Here is a 5,447-nt window from a genome sequence, read left to right as displayed (position 1 = left end):
AGTCATCTTTGAGGGTATCGGTTTTGACCGCTGAAATCCATCTCTGAAGAAATTCTCAATCGGATTTTTAAGAAGTTTTTCGGGATTTACACCTGCTTTTTCAACCTACCTTAACGATACCTTTCAGAACCTTAAAGATATCTACATCAATTTCGACTTTTTTCAAATTCTCACTTTTTCCCTCCCGTTTCCCGTCACTATCAATCCAACCGTGTTGTTTCTCTGTTATCATACGCTGTGTGTTCTCGTTACGAAAGTCTGTGTCTGCTCCCGCATGTGAGTCATACCCGGCATTAGTAACTTTGAGTTGTACTGCTGCTCTCTTCTCCATGACTGGAAAAAAATCCCTCTTCCGCGGGATTTTTTCTCTCCCCTCTCTCAAATTCTCACTTTTTCCCTCCCGTTTCCCGTCACTATCAATCCAACCGTGTTGTTTCTCTGTTATCATACGCTGTGTGTTCTCGTTCTCGTTTGAAAGTCTGTGTCTGCTCCCGCATGTGAGTCATACCCGGCATTAGTAACTTTGAGTTGTACTGCTGCAGGTATTGCCTTCAAGTTCGCGTTGAAATCGTTATCAGCACTTTTGTCAGTTTTGATTAAATAGTCAGTTTTGATAAATTTTTTGCTAGACGTTTTTTCATCAGATTTGTTACATTTCGCTAGGAGTTGATTTTTTGTTGCTTTTTGCCTTTTCCACAAGTTTGGCCATGCCTCGGGATGAACTAGCGGGATTCCGGAGTGAAGCGACGGAATTCAGCTAGTAGGTAATATTTTCTTTACCAGCCTAGTTAGCTTAGTTGGTAGCGCGTCTGCTTTGTAAGTGCTGTCGACTTTTTTCCTCACTCAATAATTTTCATCTTCAGTTTTCAGTGTTTTAGTTTACATCTAATGTAACTTAATCACTCTAAAAAAAACACCCAAAAGAAAAACCGTGTTTTATCTTATTGTTTTTAAACTGTGTGCCACCTGATAAGTGATCATCGACATTTACCGGTAATTATTTGGACTTCACTCTCTTGAAAAGGTTGGTAAGACTTTGATAATATCCTTTTGCCTTTTTTACTCTTGTTTTAAGCTATTGTTCTTTCATTCTTCGTGTTTTTCACGAATAAGAAAATGGAAGAATAAAAATTGCGAAAAATGTATTTCCTTTTATATCCGATAAATTCCGATAAGATATGGGTGTGGATGAGAGAGAGAGAGAGCCTGGGTGGCAGGAAAAGAGAGAGAAAGAAACAAATGAGTTAAAATCTGATGTGAATTGGTATGAGTGTGTAATGTGTATGATGGTAAGACTTTGATAATATCCTTTTGCCTTTTTTACTCTTGTTTTAAGCTATTGTTCTTTCATTCTTCGTGTTTTTCACGAATAAGACAATGGAAGAAAAAAAAATTGCGAAAAATGTATTTCCTTTCATATCCGATAAATTCCGATAAGATATGGGTGTGGATGAGAGAGAGATAGAGAGAGAGAGCCTGGGTGGCAGGAAAAGAGAGAAAGAAACAAATGAGTTTAAATCTGTGAATTGGTATGAGTGTGTAATGTGTATGAGAGAGGGTGGGAGGAAGATAGAAGGAGAGGAAGAGAGAGAGAGGGAGGGAGGGAGAGAGAGAGAGAGAGAGAGAGAGAGAGCTGAGTGAAGATATAATAGGATTACAAAGGGGGTTAGGTAGAACGAAAAACTCATTTATCCGCTTGTAATAAATCGTCATCAGTTTTTGTCCAAGACAAAATCTACAATGTTATCGTGGCAGTGTGTACGGTTTAGTCGACGGCCGGTCGACTATATGTGGACAAACCTTGAGAAGCCATAAGCATGTGAAATCTCTTCACTATACCCTAAAAATGTCTGGCAATGATTTCTTTTCCTCTTTTTATCGATTAAGAAAAATCAGTGTCCATACTTTTCCTTCTTCTCATCCTCCTCCTTCTCCTCCTCCTCCTTCTCCTCCTCCTTCTCCTCCTCCTCCTTCTCCTCCTCCTCTTCCTCCTCCTTCTCCTCCTAATTTTACAATATTCTATCGAAATCCACCCCATTTCTATTCTTTTGTTTCCCTCTCAACTCAATTCCATTATCCAAGACAACAATTAAATTCTCTTTACATTTGTCTCGATTTTTATCCATCTCTCCCTTCCCTCCCCTTCTTTCGCCTCTCCTCCTCCCCTTCTGCTTTTGCACCCCCTTTCCATGTGTCTAATTTAACCCGTCATGGAATATTTTACTGTTTTACATCAAATCCAATCATGTAACTCTGTGGTAAAGCAGAGCTTTTTCACAACTTTAGTGGGTATTACTACTTTTCTGTTCGGAATTTTCTGCACGTCAGTGTATTGAAATTAAAATTTAAAAGAAAGTCGGAATGCACATTGCTCTTGCGTAACCAGGAGGAGTTTAGGATCCACTATGCATCTGAATTTTAGGAAAGCACTAAAAGGGATTCCTAATCATTAAGGATTAAGGTACGACTGTGCATTCGGCCCTTAGTTACAACCAGGATTACTTGGATTATATTTGATGCTCTGATTATTTCCGGACTGGTATAGGTCACCTCTGCTCAATACTTAACTGTAGCTTTCAGTAAGAATGTAGAGTACACCTAAATTATTTCTGCCTGGGCCACTTCTGCAAGCGCCTTCACCACTTTCCTCAAACCTGATGGCTCGGTTGTAGGAGGTTTCGAATCAGAGTCATCCAAGCTGAGATTGAAAATCTCGGTTATAGGAGGTTTCCAATCCACCCAAGGTGAGATTTGAGAGTCTCATTGATTGAAAGTCGAATAGAATTGAATGGAATAAACCCTATTTATGCTGCCCGTTGGGCTGAAATCTGCAAAACCATCTGTACTTCGGCAGCCTAAAGTATTTTTGGTTGACAAAAAATACTTGACTTTTTTAATCTCATTTTTTATGTGTTTTTGTAATTTTTCATTTAATATCTTCTCGGACTGTACGAATTTTGAAGTCCTCATTAAACTTGGATACCATTTGGTGTATGATTTTGTGTTTTGACTGCCGATGTGGGTTCCAGTTTTAGTGAAACCTTCCACCCCTCTTTGCTCTTTCCCCTTCCTCCTTTCTCCTCTTCCCCCCTCTTCTTTTTGCTCTTTTATTGCTTTCATTGTCCTTTTTAAATGTCGACAATGTCGACGCTCACAACAAAAGACGAGTCAATGATCTGAAAGAGAATAGAGGAGGAGGAGAAGGAGGAGGTGGTGGAGGAAGATACAGAAGGATAGGGGAATAGAGGAAGGAGAAGAAGAATGGATAGAAAAAGAAAAACGAAGAAGAAAGAAGAGAATTTTACCCGATTACATTGCTTTCCTTCCTATAGGATACGGAAAGTAAAATCGCCAAATTGAAATTTCGAATAAAGTTCACTTCGCTTCGTTCGGTCAATAATCCCCCTCCCCCTTCTTGATTTCTATCTACTTTGTCCCTGTCCACTGAAAACGACCCCTTTATTATAACCACCCACCCCCCCAACACCACTGCCTTGTTAATATGATTAAACTCATAAACCCACCCAACCATGGAACGGAATGAGGGTAGAGGATGGAAGAGTAGTTGGGGAAGAATGTGGGTGGAATGAAAGAGGGGGTGGGATTTTTGTCTGATTAGAGCTGTCCCTTGTCTTTCTCCCCTTGGATGGGAGGCTAGGTATAGTGGGTGGTCTGGGGGTGGAGGGTAGGGAAGAAGGGAAGTGTGGGTGGAATGAAAGAGGAGGTGGGATATTTGTCTGATTAGAACTGTCCCTTGTCTTTCTCCCCTTGGATGGGAGGGTAGGTATAGTGGGTGGTTTGGGGGGGAGGGGAAGTGTGGGTGGAATGAAAGAGGCGGTGGGATTTTTGTCTAATTAGAGCTGTCCCTTGTCTTTCTCCCCTTGGGTGGGAGGTTGGGGTGGGTATGAAGAACAAAGTGGGTGGGGGTGGGAAATTTGTCTTATTAGAACTGTCCCACATCTTCCCTCCCTCTTGAAAATCTCAACAGTTGAACAGTCTCTCCCTCCCTTATAGTCCCTTCTCTTCGTCCATCTCCTTCCCTCTCTCCTCTTCTTCCCTCCCCATATCTTCTGTCTCTCTCCCTCCCTCTCTCTCTCTCTCTCTCTCTCTCTCTCTCCCTCTCTCTCTCTCCCTCAAAACCAACCTCAGTGGTGCCAAAATGATTGAGTGGCGTTCCTATTTTCAATGCTACAATCTTAGTGCTGAACAATTTAAACAATGTTGAAAAAATTTGGGCTGAAATAATGTTCCGAAAAATTTTGTTCCGTAAAACTTCAATCTGGCAACCCAAACTTTGGGCAGCTCATCAATAAATTGATATTGATTGTTTCTCTACGTTGGAGATTGACGGAACCCGGAAAAGAAAGAATCTGACATTATTTTCTTGACCAAAAACGGTTCTCGAAACTGGTTATTGTGTTAATTCGCTACTCGTACGTGCCCTGACTTCTAAAACCTAACTCCAGAGAAGGAAATCTGGCATAGTTGCCTACTCCAGGAGCTGGACTGCTTTCATGACGCTACAAATGGCCATCTTTAGCCCAGAAGTAATACCTATTACCTATTAGATACCCACAGCTCAAGTTACTTTCCGTGTCCAGTTTGTATGCCAAATTTAATCTTGTCCTTTCAGAAAGGAGCAGTCTGGATGGCCGTGTCATTAGCATGCAAAAGGTCTAACTCCGTACAGGGTTTCTCAACTTAACGTCACTGTATAACTACTCAAGGTCTTCAGTGACGGGGGTAACCAGCCTGAGTGGGGGCTGGGAAAGGCCAATAGCACGCGATTGTCCAGATGGTCACCCATCCGGCTATTAACCACGTTCAACGTTGATTAACTTCAGTGATTTATTGGGAACTAGTAGATTATCTGTGCTATCGCCGCTCGCTGACTGCATCAGACCGTCTGCTGAATTCATCCTAGAGTGTCAGACCGAAAGACAAATAAAATAAATAAAATCAGCATGACCATTTAGTTTAAAATAGTCAAATATGGTGTAACAAGCCAAAGATATCCACAATCAGTATGCGTCATCAGGAGCCTAAAAATAACCAGGTACTCACTGGTATAAAATCTCAGCAGGGAGCTTAGAAATCATACCCAGATACCTACTGGTACCGATCACACTCATTAGCCTAATACTCCACATTCTCTCACGGATTTCCGGGCACAAGACTTACGCGTATGCTCGTAATCCGCAGTTAGATAGCTAGAATCCTAGATGAAACAAATAAATGTACTTAAGGATAAATTACTACATAACTAGATATTGAATTACATATGTATTATGCACGCGATGAAACAATACATAAACCAGATACACGCTGACTTTACACACAATAAAACAATATACAAACCATCTAGGTACATGCTTAATAACAATAATAACATAACAGAAGTACTGTGCGTATAGTAAGTTCAGACCATACGTACATTAATGATAATG

General features: G+C 40.8%; 1 long non-coding RNA gene across 1 annotated transcript; it reads left to right on the top strand.

Annotated features, from left to right (window-relative positions):
• The first annotated feature begins 429 nt into the window (after nt 1-429).
• LOC108253266 lies at nt 430-914 on the top strand. Its single transcript, XR_001809702.2, has 2 exons — nt 430-542; nt 864-914. It is a non-coding gene; the product is annotated as an uncharacterized LOC108253266 (long non-coding RNA).
• The last annotated feature ends 4,533 nt before the right edge of the window (nt 915-5,447 follow it).

The sequence above is a fragment of the Diaphorina citri genome, unplaced genomic scaffold (genome assembly GCF_000475195.1).
Source record: "Diaphorina citri unplaced genomic scaffold, Diaci psyllid genome assembly version 1.1 scaffold1474, whole genome shotgun sequence".
Lineage (NCBI taxonomy): Eukaryota > Metazoa > Arthropoda > Insecta > Hemiptera > Psyllidae > Diaphorina > Diaphorina citri.
The sequence above is the reverse complement of the archived record's forward strand: the minus strand, read 5'-3'. Positions and strand labels throughout refer to the sequence as shown.